Below are 18,496 nucleotides of genomic sequence, written 5' to 3' on the forward strand. Positions count from 1 at the left end.
ATTTGGAATAAGCCCATCCAAAAACTTCTTTCCCTAGGGGATTCCAATTAAACAAACATTATTACACCTGCTCCAATTTTCCATGTCCTCTAGTTTTTCCCACACCCATTCCACATCAGCTTTGGTAGCAGGCGGGTTAGCCTGTAGCTCTCTTTCAGCCGACTCCAGAAACTTGTCCTCTTTTTCAACATCATCCATTCTTCTGATAAGGGTGGAAAGTTTCGCCTTCATAGATGTGATCGCTCAACGTATTTCTGCGAGGCCCTCCGTGTCAGTCGAGATTTTCATCAGCGCTGCATAAATGTTCGTGATATCCCAACCTATGTCATGAAGCTCATTTCTGCTATTGACTGGACCTCTGCCATCTTGATCCTGCAAGGTGTCTGATGCGTGAGAACATAAGGGAACCTAGGTGGTTCGTGGAAATTTTCCCATTCGTTTAAGCTGCCATTGGTCAAATAGTAGGTGCGATGGATTGTAGGTTGAATTCGGATCCCCCATACATGCTATATAAGTTATGAGTTGGCATCTTCCCCCTTACTCTTGGAAGGCAGGGCCAAGAGGACAAAGCACTGTATGGACACCACTAGAGGTGCTCTGGGGTTAGAACGGGCATACGGGGGGTTGTCCACCAGTCTCCTAGTGTCCACTCCTCATTAGCTCCATTATAAGTGTCCACAGAGTGTCATTTTGTCCCCTTACCTACTAGTCTTCCCAATGGTCTTCATCACGTCCATGAAGTGTCTACGGTGCCCCCTTGCCACCTAAACTTCACCATAGTCTTCCTCATGTCCACAGAATGCCTATTTGTCCCCTTACCTACTAAATAACACTTTTGCATGCCAGAGCCCCTGGGATGCCCACCGATGCCCATCGTCGCCACAGTTCATGACGGGCGGTGCCTGGACATCCACCAGAGCCATAATATAAGTGCATTTTTGGTCGTTTATGGCACTTCATATTTTTTGGCTGGTTTTCACTCGGTTTTGCCCCAGACCATACGGTGGGTGCCTGCTATGCCCACCCAGTGCCCTTTAAACCCATTTCATTGACTTTCGGCCAAAACGGCACTGAAAAGGCCACCCCCCTTAGTATGTTGTCAAGGGGTTCTTGAGGTGTCACCGTGTAAAATTTGGGGTCTGTATGACCCCCACCGATGCGATCCCAGGGTAAATTTTTAATTCAAATAGGCTTTCTGTGGACAGATTGGTTTTGTTTGCAAATCATGCACTTTATTGAACTGCAAGTTTGATAAATACCACTTTTTGACTGTTCTGGGTGTAAAACAAGTGGTTTAGTTGAGAAAAGACAGCTAGTTAGCTCAGAAGAGGGCACTTCCTGTGTTTTTGCCATAAGTGCCCACCTGCAACTTAATTGACAAGCTCCACGTAGGTCCATATGTTTTTATAAAAAATATAAATGTTTATGAATTGTAAATTGCATAAACGTGTTCAATGGGAAGCCCTGAGCGCCTTGCATGTGGTGTAATCCCAAAACTCATCCAAATAACTATAAATTATCTGATGAATGTACTGGTGCATTTAGGCCTCTCAGGCAGTCTGTCTCATAGGCTTCTATGACAGGCAGAGAGATCTATTGAAAATAATGAAAAATACTTTTTTGCATCCTAGGCCTTAGTCCTTTTAGTATGACGATAAGAGGCACTCGACATATCAGCATGTGATATTTGGGGATCGTGGGACCCCTGGGCACTCTGCCAGGGTGCATCCCACAAGCAACTTATTCCATTCATTTCTATAGGTAATTCGTGTACACCCCTCAGAAAGCTCCAAATGACTCCAATTTGAAATCTATAGCTTCTGGGGTAACTATAAATTGTCTGATGAATGTACTGGTGCATTTAGGCCTCTCAGGCAGTCTGTCTCATAGACTTCTATGACAGGCAGAGAGACCTATTGAAAATAATGAAAAATACTTTTTTGCGTCCTAGGCCTTAGTCCTCTTAGTATGTCGATAAGGGGCACTCAGCGTGTCAGCATGTGCAATCTGGGGTCCGTAGGACCTCAAGGAGCGATGCTACAGTGCATCCCGTGAGCAAATTGTTCCATTCATTTCCATAGGCTTTTCGTGTACAGCACTCCGATCATCCCAAAATTGACATATATGTCTCGTCACGGTGCCCTGTGTCGGTGTCCAGAGTTCTGCAGTCCTGTGACCTTTTTTAATACTTAATTGGCCCAAAAAGGGACAGCGTCCATGGTCTGCTTATGGATTTTGCATTGTTTAAGTTGCAAGTGGGTTGTCTAGAATAGGGGGTTCCATAGGTCACAGGACCTTGACATTTGAGATCCTCGACTGTCAGGGGCCCCCGAATCGGGGGTCTCTAGAACCTTCCTGAGTATAAATCCCAACCCTACCCTAGTTGTCTCTAATCTAATTCAAGAGGCTCTGTTAAGCTGTGAGTGCAAGAGGCCTGTGTGAGAGAATCTTGCATAAACTCTAAAAAAGACTTTTCCTCTTTTCTAGAGCCTCGTGCTCTTGATATCCCAGACCCGCCCCCGTGTTCAGCCAATCGAAGTCCTTGGAGGGGTGGCCAATCCCAAAAATAGGCAGTCAGGGGGCATCAAAGGGGGTCTGTGGACACTGGGGGGCTGCCCCCCAACATTGGGGGCATCAAATAGGTGGCAGGGGGGAAGGATAGGCTGTCCGGGTAGGAAGACACCACCATGTGGAAAGCCAACGAACTGCGAGGAAACAGGCTTTAGAAAGGCAAATTTTGGTGATTTTTAGCCCTGCCCCCAGAGGCCGGGCAGCGCCTCAGGCCAGGTCGGGGGGCCACCCTGAAGGCCGCGGGGCTATCCGGCACTTCGGGAAAAATCATCTAGGGTGCGTCACGCAGCGTCCACAAAGTGTGTCCACAGACTGCACTTTAGGCTGTTCAGATACCCCCTGTTGGACTTCCTTCCCTTAGTACCGTAAGTGCTTTTTAATGTCCCCACAGGCCAAGGATTTCAAATTTTTCAACAACCTGCCCTCCCAGCAGTTTAGCAAACAAAACTATTACAGTTATCACCAGTTAATTATTTTTAAGAGGATAATTATAGCAAAGTTTAAGCAGAGCTCACCTCAAAGCAACCAACCCTTGCATAGCATCACTTGACTTCCCGGTGCTGTTGGCATTGAGATTTTTCCTTCGTGAGATTCAGGACAGTCATTTCCTCATCCGGTTGGAAAACAGGATGGTGGTGTCCTGCATCACTTGACTTCCTGGTGCTGTTGGCATTGAGATTTTTCCTTCCTGAGATTCAGGACTGTCATTTCCTCATCCGGTTGGAAAACAGGATGGTGGTGTCCTACATCAACCTTCAGGGAGGGGTGCGCTCTCGCACCATGCTGAGGCTGGCACACTGCATTGGCACAGGACAATGCTCTGTTTCTCCGAGCTGTGCACGTCCCATGTCACTTAAATTTGGTGGTGGATCACCTATCCAGACAGGGTTAGACACCCAGAGAATGGACATTCCATCCTCAGATTAAAGAACAGATTCCAGTCAGAATGGACATGTTGTCTCAGCCGCTGGGCAGCATTTGGCATCCCCGGCCAGACTTACAGAAGTTATGGGTTTGGCCCCTCAATGGGGTGCTCTTATGAATGATAGTTTATCCCTCGCTCTGGTTGATACCATTCTAAATGCTAGAACTCCATCTATGAGAAGGCTTTGTACATTGAATTGGCATATTTTCGCCTCCTGGTGTTCAGTGCGAAGTGAAGATCCGGTTCAGTGCTGGAATTTTAGCGACTGAGCACACACTTTTGAATGGGAAGTTTCTATTGATAAACATTCTCTTGTCTCTCGTTTTATGCGCAGAGTGCGCAGGCATAGACCTTTTCACCCTGTCCGCATCCCTTTATGGGATTTATCAGTGATGATAGAGGTGCTCTCGAGTGCTCTGTTTTAGCCCTTAGCATCAGTTTCGGTCTCTAAGCAAAGGCTGTCTCATTGGTTTGTTTATGCAATTTCGAGTGCTTATGAGGCGCATGGTTTGCCTTCGCCTTTGAGTATCCGGGCTCATTCTATGAGGAGTATGGCATCCTGTGGGCTTTGGCTAGAGCTGTATCCTTGGAGGACATTTGTATGACTGCAGGGTGGTCCTCTCTGCATACATTTGTCAGATTTTATAATCTGGACTAGAGTTTGACTTCTGCTTCCCAGGTTCTCTCTGTTGGAACAGAAGTCATAGTATTTTTAACTTGTTGTGCGGCACTGTATGCTTTCCACACATGCTTAAACAGCTATTGTTCACATGGCTACTGTTCTATGGTATATCGTTCCCCATTGTGTCATCATGTAGCGTGGAGTTCCTGAGAAATGGAATGTCTCAGTTACATATGTAATCTTGGTTCCCTGAGTGGGAATGAGATTCTGCGTAGCTAGCCATACTCTCTAGTAACTGCATAGGCTTGTGCCTCTTGCAGAAAATCTGAGGGATGCCATTATGTGCTGACGCTTAATAAGAGCCCATGATGTAGCTCCTTAGGGGTGCCCCTTAAGCACCATCAGCCAATGAATTGGCATGATTGTATAAGGGCTTCAGACCACGTGAACACTGACATTATCCCCATTGTGTCATCATGAAGCATATTATTCCCACTTAGGGAACCAAGGTTACGTATGTAACAGTGACGATCTTCAATTATCTCAGTTAAATGAAAAAATGTATTTATCTGTATAATAAAGGTGAAGTGTGTAACTTTTTTATGTCAAAATATGTTCTCCTATCCCAGTTTATTTTGCATTGACAATTATAAGTAAGCCATTCATGGGTTTACCTCCCCATAAATATAAACACTGAGCCTCCCAAGCACTATCAAAACATTGATGTTTATATTTTGAGCGGCCTGCTCAGTCCCACCCATCCTTTTCTAGCTCAACTTATAGGGTGAGTTCGGGGGCGTGGCTACATTTAGAAGGCTGTTCAGCCAGAGCTGATGGGGAAATATGAACAACCATGGCAGAGGTGTTACAGAGGAAAATAAATTTAGCTTTGCCTGCAGGTGTTAAAGCCAAAATTCAAAGACATGCTAAAAGACAGCGATAGAGAACGGAGTAAAAGTCGAGGACTTTGAGAATATTTTTGGGGTTCGATGGAGACACAGAACTTGCGGAATTTCTTCTCGACAGGTAAGCTCAAGTTTGCTCAATACTCTCAAGCTTCAGATACATTTGCAACAGCCTGTATATCTGTGGCAGCGGGGGCGTGGTTGAGCATCCGTCTGGAGAGAGAGAAAGCGATAAGGGCGCTTGCTCCTGAGCTAGATTATGTGTAACACCTGTCTCTAATTCCAGTGAGCATGGGGAGAGCGGCATATAAGCAGCCACACCATCAGCAGAGAGAGAGAGAGTGAGAGAGTCTGGCACAAGGAAGGCCATGGTGCTCCTGAAGCTGCTACGTTTAATCTGTTATGTTTGTGAAGCTGATGTGTTTAAATTACTAGTGCTTGTGAAGCTAATGAGTTTAAGTTTATGTGCCTGTGAAGCTGACGAGTTTGTGAAGTTGTAAAGCATCGAAGTGGCCGATTAAAAGTCCTACCTGAGCCTGGAAAAACCTGCTTCCCTGTGTTCTCCTTCCCTTCTGTTTGTGAGCTGTTACGGTATCGTTCCGCTTACTAGTTACCAAAAGAACCATCCTACCTAATGTGCTAGATCCCCCACACCCAGCTGCCGTTTAATCTGCCGATGTCATCGGACGACCTGATTCCTCTGCAACGCTTTCTGTCCAGTGTTTATATGTTATAGGTGTCTTGTTCATTACAATGTTAAACGTTTACCACCTTTTATATAGTATGGCCTATTTGTTCATGGGCAATCAGAGAGTGCAAAAGGGTGTGATGAGTCTATGGGGTGTTTGCAAAACTTGTATGAAAACAGACTTTATTTTGTAATTCCATTTGGTGCCACTAGTAGCACAGAAATGACAGAATTCACCTTTAAGTATTAAGTATATTAAAACAACAACTACTGAAACGGTGATAATAATTCACTTAGCCTTACATCTTCGAAAGCTATACACTGTATCTAACACACCTACTATGTCACATTAGCATTCCATATGTAAATAATTGTACGTGTTTCAATTTAGGCAGATCTTCTGATAAAACCTTTCTGCATAAAACATGAATCAATATTATAAATATTAAATATTAAATATTATTACTCCAGGTAGACAGCAGTGTATATTTTGTCTTGGAAATATGTGACAACCAAAGTGGTGCTATGTTCCTGTATTCTTTCTATACAGTATACAGCCATACTAAAGAAATAAGCAAAAAAAAAAAAAAAAAAAAAAACTGTGATGCAGAGTGGCTTATTGCTTTAAATAAAACCAAAGCAAAAGCTATGTGATCAAACACATCAATGTTCAACGTTTATCTTTATTTCTAATAATAATAATAATAATAATAATAGTAATAATAATAATAATAATAATAAATCCACTAGTTTGTTATACTAACTTGCCAAGCAACATAGCACATTAAAATAGACTGGGTCACAGGTACTGTCATTATAATTAATGAAAACTAAAAACATAAACTGTAAGACAACTTTTAGACAGAAAGAAAGTGAACTAAAATAAAAATAAAAACTAACATTATTGTAAAATTTGGAACTATACTAAAAAACATTTTCATGAGAACTGACAAAAATAATAATAATAATAATAATAATAATAATTTAATTGGAAACATTTACATCCAGCCATCACTAATCATGAAAAATCCACTAGATAGTGCTAACACTATTTTATATAAATTACATTTATAATATATTTAAAAAAGTGCATGGACTTTGGCAGCCCTAAAATACTATCGAAAACAGAACCGAAGTTAAGAACAACACAGAAATGAAAACTAAATAAAAATAAGAAAACTGTAATAACCCTGGTCACAGGTCTGCATTTATAGTCATTTATAACAACTTCAAATGCAGTACATCCAATCAGAAATATTTTAATTTTCCAGACGTCATTGTTTTCTAAAGTATAAGGTTATTGAGAGCAGTTTTCGGTGGAGGAAAACACCGTCGGATGAAAAGCATAAAAGTAGCAAAATCAATCTGTTTTTATGTGGCCTGCATATAGTATGATAATGTCAAAGAATGTTTTTGGCAAACATTGAGGAGTTCCATCTGTGTGCATAGTGTGCCACTATGGAAAAAGTCACTTTAACAACAAGTGACAGAAACCCAATTGAAGCAAAAATGTATATATTGGATCTGCTGTTTTTAAATTGTACCCTGTTGACTTTGAGAACGGTGTCTCATATTGCCCTGTGTGTAAAGCCTTTTTGATGTACAGCCTTGATATCCAGCATTAGGATATCACATTAGTCTCAGCTATCCAAGTGGAAATGAACCCAAGCTTTGGTAGTTGGCTGATGTTGAGAGACCACAGCCAAGGGTGACAGTTATGAGGGTGGGTGCCATTTATCTTTGGGCCGAGGTTATGTCAGGCACTGGTGGCAGGGCTTGTGAAATCATGTCCTGTGTGTCTGGGGACACTGGTGTTGGACCAAAGGGCAGTGGAACAGCAAGGTCCAGATGGCACTCAGTCTTCACACCCACATGCTTGAGCCTGGCAACCCCGACAGTGCATGCCACAACTGTGCCCAGTGCATGACAGCTGTCAAGCCAGGCATGTCTTCTAGCTCTTAGTTGCCTTGACCAGAAACAGCTTGATGGCAGATACTACCTATTAACACCATAAAAATTATAAATATTTAAGCCATTTAACAGAATTCAAAGGTAATGTGTGTAATTATATCAATGGAAAAATGTGTCTTTCCCCAGCTTAATTTGCAGAGGCAACTACATGCAAGGCACGTAGCTTGATTCCCCAGAAAATATTTTGGTTCTGTGGCACTTTCGAAACATGTCCCTGTTTGTTTGAGGATACCATACAGACAAAAACAGCAACAGTGTTAGGACAAAATCTTTGCTAACATGAAAGATAAACCTGTTGGTTTCTTGTGTCATGTCTGTTAACAACATTGTTTGAATTGGAAATATGTCAATATATGACAGTAGATGTTTTACCATTTTTTTTTCTTTTTTTCAGGACTTAAAATGATGAAATGGACTTATCTGCCATTGAGATTAAAGAAATAGTTTCTGTCTCCACGCTTTTGCATGGACCAAAAGAAGGACTCAAGGAATCCTCTTAATCCAGGTGTCAGGTGTTAGGTGGTGGGAGCAGGGATGCAAAAAAAAAAAAAAAAAAGAAAACGTATAAATGCAATGCATATGAAAGTTTTAGGAGGAGATTAAGAGTCCTGAATCAACTCCAAGGGGGCTGTCAGATAGCAAAAAAAAAAAAAAAAAAAAAAAAAAAAGGGGTATCCTTCCTTGGTTGGAGGTTTCACCATCTGACCACCTCCCATGGGGTTGATTTGGCACTCAAAATCCAGTTTACCACAAGAGACAATTTCTATAGCAAAATGACAAGAGGGGCTGACCTGTCCTGGGGTTTTGCCTCTACGCTGCAGACTTGAATCAAGCAGTATTTTCACTGCTAATCCTCTTGCTGCTCCTGGCCAAAGAAACCCTGATTTGATCTGTAAGAAACAGTCTGCCAATGCATTAGCGTTACTTTGTTGTGACTCACCCTGGACAAGCACAGGTTTGCTTAATTTCTCCAGCAATTTTCAACAGGAAAAAGTCCTACTGTCATGGTCCTGTCACACAAGAACCCAGACTGACAGAGTGACATCATCGTCCTATGTCTGTCTTGTGTTTCGTTGTCTGTCTATGTGTGAGTGCACGGCTTTGGTTTTTATTTCCCTGCCGTGCGCTCTTCAGTCTGTCTTATGTTTCATGTCCGGAGCATTAAGAGGAGGATATTAAGAGTCTTGAATCAACTCTAAGGGTGTGGTCAGATAGCAAACAAAAAAAAGGGGTATCCTTCCTTGGTTGGATGTTTCGCCATCTGACCATCTCCCATGGGGTTGATTTGGCATTCCATATTGTGCGTCAACATTGATAGTGGGTAAATGGATAGTTGTGTCCTTGGGTGGCGGTGTGTCTAAACAATCACTGTCTGCATTACCTCGCAAGGAACCACCAAAATCTCATTCTCACCACACCAGTTTACCACAAGAGAAAATTTCTATAGCAAAATGAGAAGAGGGGGCTGACCTATCCTGGGGTTTTGCCTCTATGCTGCAGACTTGAATCAAGCAGTATTTTCACTGCTAATCCTCTTGCTGCTCCTGGTCAAAGAAACCCTGATTTGATCTGCATTAGCGTTACTTTGTTGTGACTCACCATGGACAAGCACAGGTTTGCTTAATTTCTCCAGCAATTTTCCACAGCAAAAAGTCCTACTGTCATGGTCCTGTCACACAAGAAATTGTGACTGACAGAGTGACATCATCATACTATGTCTGTCTTGTGTTTCATTGTCTGTCTATGTGAGCGCATGGCTTCGGTTTTTATTTCCCTGCCATGCGATCTTCAGTATGTCTTGTGTTTCATGTCCGAAGCATGGTGTCTGGATCCTGACTTCCCTGTCTGGTTCGGTCTTTGTTGGGATCCAGACACTCATGCTTCATTTTCTGTCTGTTATTGACATGAGTACATTGTGCTTATGTCATCATGGTGGCATGCACTTGCATCAATAGTTTATGTCTGTCTCTCGCGAACACGGATGCGCCTCGCGTTACGCTGTGTGCCCAGGTCGCGAGCTGCCTTCATGTTGTGCTGAGGTTCGGTCACTTCAGTCTGAGGTGTCGGGTTTGTGTGTGGCCGAACTCTCGCACATGTGTCCCGTCTCGTTTTCTCGCATGTTGCGTGCATTGCATGGCGTTTGCCTCATGATGTACACTCAGGCTTTGTTTAGTGTGTGAATGCATGGCATTGCTTTGTTTGCCATTGCTACGCATTCTCTCGTTTTGTCTGTCGGTTGGCATGAGCGTATATTGCCTTATTGTTTTGGCGATGTGCACTCATGCCATTCGGGTGTTTGTGTCTTGTGAGAGCATGTGGCTTTGTTTTGTTTCTGTATTGCCACTTGTCTCTCAGTCTTGCGTTATACCCCGCCTCCTTGTTTGTATATTATTAGTTCATTAGTCACACCTGCCCTGTCTGTTAGCCTGTTTGATTTCTCTTCCTATTTTAGTCTGCTTGTGTGTGCTGTCCATTGACAGTTCATCTCATTTCGATCCTGTTTGTGATTCCGGTCAGTCCTGTACCCAGCTTGTCTGCCCCAGCCCAGCTTCAGTGGGCTCCAAGCCTGGATTGTGTTTTCCCCCTATGGGGTAGTTTTTTTTTTTTTTGGTTTAATAAATCCTTTCATGTTTCTTTCACTCTGCGTTTGGGTTCTGATTCTCTGCAACCGTGACATTAACAGCATCTCAAATGATTGCCAGCCCTCACATAATCTTGTGCCAGTGGACCTTGTAGATGGTGCAGGAAAAGTGTATGGTGTCTGAACTGAAGAAAATTTCTTGATTTGGCTGTTGGTTTGTCTTGCCAAAGACCCCTACAGAATTGGACTGAAGGGGTTTTGACACATAGAGGAGTAGTGTGTGTATGAAAGTGTCACAGGGGCAAGTGGTGACAACTGATGGCAAATTGGATTGAAGGCCCCCTGCTGTTTCTTCACCATGCCCAGAGGGTTCAGTCACAGATAGCATGAGACAAAGTTGCCAAACACACACACATATACACACACAAACTCAGATAGTTGAAGTAACTCATAACGTATGGCAAAAATTGTTGGAGTAAAGGCAACCTAAAGGAGACAACACTGTCTGCAATCCATCTGTTTAAAACGTGATTCCATAGACCTTCAAGCCGTTCAGAGCAGCCTCATCTCATGAAAATTATGTAACTGTGGCAACTTTTTTATTATTATTATTACATTATGTGGTTCATTGCAGATTTTTAAAACTGTAAAGTTTTTGTCAAACCAACTTGTAGATGATGTTTAGATGAATGATGGTCACTACATTCTGAGACAAAACAACAGCAACAACAACAGACTTATTTGTGTAGGTTGAGAACATTGTATTTCTCATTTGTTTAAAAATCCCACCTCAGGAGTCTGGCATTACCACTGATTTTGCTTGAGGTAAAACAGTCATTGTATCCAAATCCAAAAGGTTTGGATGAACATTGAAAACACACATTGCATATGCTCTGTAAAGTCTGTAAGGACCACAGTGCTACAAGAACCCAGAGGATAAATCATCTGTCACCAGTAAGGGCATAGAGCAATTAGTTAAAGGGAGAAGCTATATTTCTCTTACCGCCTGAAGGTGAATGGACTAGACAAAGATAAACCAGTCTATTCTTGTGTCCTAATGATGGAAAAGAAGCACAGCCTTTTCACTCACACTAAACGCTAACTCTGGCTAGCCAGCTCAGCTTATAGACAATGCAGGTAGTGTGTGTAGTTTTGTCATGCAAACTCTTCTCCAAACAGGATTAGAGCAACCACCCCCATACATATTTATGGGTGTTTCTTCAAATATGTGCACTTTTGGTCCTGTGGACTTTTAGAAACTTCCTTAGCACACTTTTCACATTCTCACTAGTTTATTTGATTTGTATACTAACAATGTCCAGCAGTGGATATTCATGCATTACAGAAGAATTGTCTTTTTGTCTGAAATTTGGTCTTTCATGTCTCATGCCAACCAGCAAAAAAATTAATAAAAAAAGAAGAATAATTTATATATATATATATATATATATATATATATATATATATATATATATATATATATATTCTGTTCACATGTGATTTTTATGTTGATTTGTCTTTGTTTTTATCACACATCACATGCCACTTATTCTGCCTTCATATGCTTTCAGAATTATCATAATATGAGTTTACTACTCAGAAGTTGCACACAAACACACACTTAAATTGTAATTGTGACTAGGAAACTCTGAGATTATTCTGCCTTCACGTGGTATTCAAATTATCCTACTTCCCACTTCTGTTGTCTTGGTTGTAATTATGTGAGCATCATATTCAAGTGCTTTGTTGTTGGAGAGAATAGGAAATGAGGAGGACGACAGGTTCGTTCTAGCATATGTTTTTGTGTAACTCTTTATTTTGACACCATGATTTATGTTACTCAGCTTGCTGAAGATAATGGAATTTTGGTCAAGTACATGCTATTTTCTCTATGTAAAAATGTATAAGTATAAAATGCTTACTGATGTACGTAAATATAAAATACAGAAACGGCGCATCTACACTGTTTAAACACTAACCGCTAAAAGGGCAATGGAAAATTATTAAACAACTTGTTCATTTTCTGACAGGGATAAAATAAATAAGAAAACAGTGGCACACACACACACACACACACACAAAGGACACACACGCAATGTTATAAAATACCCAGAAGTCATGAGTATTATTAAACATGTTACAGTAACTTCACCAGAAAACGTCCCTGATAGCACACGTATAAAACACCCAGACGTATATTTTATGTGTGTGTTTATATCTGGGAAACATATTTCTTAAGTTGTTTGCTCTTCTGCATTATGAATGGCGTAAGCCTGTGATTTAGCTCAAAATGAGAATCATTACTGCAGGCTTACAGCAATGAATCGAGGCAAAGCAAGGACAGGGTTTTGAACACATACTGTATTTTACATGTGCTCACTCGATTAAACTTTTGTCAATTTTAATAAAATGAATAAATAAATAAATGTCATAGTGCATCTTTAATTACTTTATGTTATGAGTAGCTTGTAGCTTGGTAAGACTTAACATGTTAAATCTGCTAGCTTCAATAAAAATTAACCACTTGGACATAAAATGGACCTAAGTTAAAAAATATACTTATACATTGATATCAAACATTTGAAAATAAATAAATATAAATAAATATAAATAAATAAATAAAATAATAATAATAATAATATTCATCATCATAAAAATATATATGTGTTCTGCTTTAGAACCACTAGAGTGGAGACAGATGTTTGATTTAACTTCAGTGACAAGAATATTTCAGTGTAATATGTGGTGTACCACACATGGTGCTCTGTTTTGTTGTCTCTTATATTGACTGATTGATCGCTACCCACAAAAATTGAATTATTATGTCACAGTAATGATTATTGTGCACTCCAGTGGGCTTTAGGGTTTGAGGTCTTTTCTCCGTACCACAGGGCAACATTGCCAAGGTTTCATCTATTCACAAGTGACATCCTTAAACTCTTTCAGAGAACAGGGCAAATAGCATGACAGATTAAATAGCATTTGGATCAATTCTTGCAGGGAACTAAACAAAGTGAACAGCTCAGTGTCTGTGCACTGAGAATCAACCAGTACACATCACACAACCACAGCTGTAGAAATCAATAGCTGTAACTTAACAGCACTTTATTTTGTTCAGAGCTTTTGAAAGTTTCTTAGAATGAGTTTGTCCCACAAATTCACAGTTCTTTCCAAAACAGCCATTATATACTATCTAAAGCAATTCTAAATGTTACATGTTGAGATATTTCCATGAAATTGAAAACAAAAGGAGACATGTTCAATGCACCCCCTAAAAAAAAAAAGTAATTTGTGATTTTATATTTTATGATACATGGCTTTACAAGAAAATTCAATTTGTGGTAAGTGTAAATACAACTATACATTTTAATTAATTTTATTTTCAAAATAATTTTAAACAAGGAAGAATTAAACAGTTCCCTTGTCATCTCGTCTTTGAATCTAAGCATGGCTTTGCATTCTTAATTTGCTAGTTGAAGGGTGGTGCTCTACTGTTCCTGACCAGAAGCCTCTTTGAAATTGAACTCCGTGTTCTTCCCTCTGCAGCTAATTCCTGTGAGATGTCAGACACATCGTGGCTTAATGAGAGATGGCATATCAAAGGCATTAATTGAGAGCACTGGTGAAGTCTGCTCCGACAGCAACCTACTTTCGAAATGTGTCGAGGCTTTGTGTTGATTCAGAGGGAGCCCGTATTTTGATTTAATACCTCCCTGAGGGCTGACGAGTAAACTCGCTGCTGCTTGTCAAGAGGATCTGGTACGATTCATCGAAGGAGGTCATCCAAGAGTTATTTACATGCTGATGAATGACGGAGCCTTTGTTTTGAAGTCCTCTTACAAAACTCTGAAAATATAATGGTTTTCAACTGGTGGGTCGCAACCCAGCAATGGAAAAGACAATGCCAGATGCAAATAATAAAATGCAACTAACCGTAGAATCATGCATCGTTATGATAGCAATAGAAATTATCAAATTTTAAAAGGGAGGAAAAAAAAACAAACATATTTGTTGACGCTAAATGCCGTGCATCCAATCAAACTCTACAGAAAGTTGTACAATCATGTCATTTGGTATTACCTTGTCAAATGAGGCAGATGCCTCAAATACTATTAACTGAAATGTACATGTTAACTTGCAATGAAACAACTGACCACAATGTGTTGTGTGCAATTAATTATTAGCTGCTGAGAGCATTAAACCATCGAAGTTCAAAAGACAATTTTGAAACCAAACACTATAAGACACTATATATAACTAAGACAATCCTGATGAATTTTTTAATTAATGAATTATAAGAAATTATATTAAAAAAGGAATACATTTCAATTAAAGATGACAACTGATTACAATTTTAAATGCTGACATGCCAGTTAATTAATCACATTAATCACATATAATCAGCATTTGCTGAGAAAGGCCCCCAAATAAAAATAATTCAATAGAAATATATAATACATCATTTAAATAGTTTTATTTTATACCCATATCATATATTTTATTCTCATTTTTTTTTTTTTTTATTCCCATATCATTTAACATAAGCCAACAGTGGACAGCAATCCATTTTGCAATTAATTTCATTTAATTTCAATTGATCTGCCCTATTCTCACAAGACTTGTTCTTACGTTTAGTCTGCACTATTTTTATATAATTGGTCTGTGAACATGTGTGTCAGACGGATGCTTTTGGAGCATCTAACTGGTTTTCAGCGCCATAAACGCCACATATGTGTCAGGTTAAAAGTATGTTTTTCTCGAGATCCCTGTGTTCTGTTGTGCTTCTTCAGGCTTTCAAGAGCTATTCCTGTGTGACCAACTCCAAAGGATTTTTAAAGTCAAGTCAGTCCATGTGGCGGCCATCTTTGGAACGCTCCTAGGCAGCTATTTCCATGGATGCAAGCGACTATCTACTTGAATGGGGAAAGACAGAAATCTTCAAAACTTTTTGTCAAAATTACAACAAAGAACATATTTCAAATCAGCAGTACAATCTAACAACAATGGTATCATAAATTGTGCTTCTTTAGATCAGATCATGCTAAAAAAAAAAAACAGGCTGGCACTGCTAATGTGCATGCAGTTTCAAGTTGACTGACAGGCAGTGTCTGTATATAAAAGGTGATTAGCTCTTTAACCTGTGAGACGGGACTTCCTTTTCTATATCTGTCGGCTGTTGGGCATTCCAATTTCTCCCATTCAAGTTAATACCAGTGCTCCATCTCTGCTAAACTGTCTCAGCTTTTATTCTTTGGCTGCACTGCTTGTGAGGTTTTTTGAGGCACTGACTGCCCCCTGCTGACGCGACTCATAAAAACTTAAAGTTACACATACTTCAATCTTAAATTGCTCCAATTGTAGGAAAATAATTCTGTTGTGGAATTTACATACAGGTCAGGAGCCATGATTACTTGTTCTTTTTTATGTTAATTATTATTATTATTAGTAGTAGTAGTAGTAGTAGTAGTATTAGTAGTAGTAGTAGTAGTAGTATAATATATAATTAATTGCAGTCAATTAACAACCTACAATACAAATGTTTGATTTTAAGGACATTTTCATAAATTTTCTTATATGATAAAAACAATTTGATACAGTGCTGGGTTGCCACTTGATGTCCAATGTAAAATCTGGGTCCTGAAACAAAACCAGCTGAGAAGCACTGCTCAACACTGAGTATTACATCAGATTTACAGTTTACCTATGGACCTTTACAACTTTAATCAATTTCATGGTAAACATAACAGGATACAGATTTTACATTTGTTTGTACTCCAATGCATTAAATGCTGCACATACAGGGATCTGAATGAAGGTCATTTTCTAGATGGTATTGGCCCTTTAGATCACACTTTTAACCAGTCGCAGTGGGATACCACACACTACCTGCTAAAATTCCCCTGTAGTGCGCCCTGGAGTGAGTTATTTTTGCACGTGACACTGGACAAACGGTAGAGGTGGGCAGAGTGCTGTTTTATTTATTTTATTTTAATTTCTGATTTCTTGTCATAATAAAATAAAAAAAACTGTATATAATATAGTAAGCATGTGAACAAATGGGTTATGTCTGCTGTACTGAATTTGTTTTATTTTTTGCTTGTTTTTATAGCTGTAAAAAACAAATGAACAAATAATATCAGCTGTCCGGTTTGCCTATGTTTGCCTATGCACTGTTTGTGTGTGTGTGTGTTTGTGTGTGTGTGTGACAAGTGCTAATGTAAACAGACTTGGCTGCATGCATCGGATAATCACGCTTGATCAGCATGTTTTCACTGGGAGTATATGAGTTTTAAACTGTTATCGTGGTGCTTTTGTGATAGTTTGGCTGTCTGTTTCAGAAAACAAACATTTTATATGCATGAAAAGACTGTATGAGTTGCTGTTTGTGTGAATGAAAACCGCATCTGCACCTAATAAGTAGATGTGGCTGTGTGTATGGGAAGAACACGTTTAGATATGATGGCTGTGCGTATACATGCTGTGAACTGTTATCGTGGTACTTTGGTGATAATTAGGTTGTTTTGTTCATAAAATAAACATATGTGCTTGAAAAGACTTTTTCAGTAACTGTTTGTTTGACGAATGACAACCGCTGCTCATGTAAACAAATGGCTGCATGCATTTGAGGAACATCGCATTTGATGTATTGACTCTGCGTATAAGAGCTGTAAACTTTTTATCATGGTACTTTGGTGTCAAGTTGGATGCCTGTGCATAAAATAAACTTATTCTGTGACTTAAAAGACTGTATGAGTCACTGTTTGTGCAAATATAAATTACAGATGCTTGACCAGCGCACACTGTGTCGATGCAAAAGCCGATTTGAATCTGGCAGCTTGTAACGTAACTGGCTGATGCAGAAACACATATGTGTGAAGCCATTAATTTGTGTCTTGAGCAATCATGTGTGCAAGAGCATTAAAGTTCCTCTGTGACAGATGGCATATACATCGGTTGTAACAACCACTTGAGCTGCAACAACAGCTTCCTGATCTTGGCTCTAAAGCAATGGGTAGTCGAAATCATTTAGATCAGATTACCTTTTATGTTAAACCAGGCTTAAAAGTATTTTTTTCATGGGCTGATAACTACTTGACTGTGTCAGAGATGTGTGTAGCAGTATATATTATATATTATAACTTGTCTTGAAATGTTTGAAAGCTCAGTTTCAGCTCATTGGCACAACACACAAGTGTCTGTTTTTAAAATACTTTATCAAACTCAATGACGACCTAAAGGCACGGATTGTTTCCTTTGCTCCTTTAGCAATTTGGAAAAGCATGAGCAGTCGGCAAGTGACACAATGACAGATGTTTTGAAGTAACCTGAATTACTTCAGCTCAAGTGTGACAATGAATGTTGCACATACATGTTAATGCACCTGGCATATGGTTCAGTGCACCTGTGAAAACTAAACCTCAGAGAACATAGAGTGTGTTTGTTATGCTACAGTGATCAGATCAAAATGTCTGCCCCATGTGGCCACCAGGTGAGGTAAGACTGATAAATGCCTTCAGAGACATGGTGATGAGAGGGGCTTGCATGGGTGAGGATTAGGTGCAGTTGGGGACTAATGAAGGAATGATACACCCTGGGGCGGCTGCTTTGGGTAAAGGTCTTTTTTTATGCATGAAAGAATGTTAACAAAATCTGTGATTCTCCCAGAATTACTGTGTTGTCAAATAATTTAACAGATGTTCTTTTACATCAAAAAGTATTGGTAGTACCATGGTACAGTGATGGTATTATAAAGTAATGCAGTGGTAGAGTGCATCAATATATGGATGATGTTTCAATTAGTGGAACAGTGAGAGTGTGAAAACTGTTTAACAAGACGTTACTTTCTAAAAATCCACATTGCAAAAAGTGCCCAAATTTGAAGAAACAACCATATATAATAATTAAATTATTTACACAAGTAAATATAATTTGTACTTTTGCATATTCAAACGTGGCACGCTCGATTACAAGACAAACCGGAACCGATGTGTTTGGTTGCGCTGACGTCAAACAGTGGCCTATACCATGGAGCTCTTTGAACAAAGTCAGGGTTACATGATTGATTTTGAGTAGACAAAACAAAACCAATCCAATCAAGCTGAAATGGTACCATGACGCTGCTCATCATTTCAGCAAATTTCCTTTTGCACAGCTTTGGCCCAAATAAGCAGCTGAAATGTGGCCCAGCTCAGAAAGTGAATAATGACCCAAATCTGGTACAGATAATTTTAGC

Source organism: Myxocyprinus asiaticus, chromosome 50, assembly GCF_019703515.2.
Source record: "Myxocyprinus asiaticus isolate MX2 ecotype Aquarium Trade chromosome 50, UBuf_Myxa_2, whole genome shotgun sequence".
NCBI lineage: Eukaryota > Metazoa > Chordata > Actinopteri > Cypriniformes > Catostomidae > Myxocyprinus > Myxocyprinus asiaticus.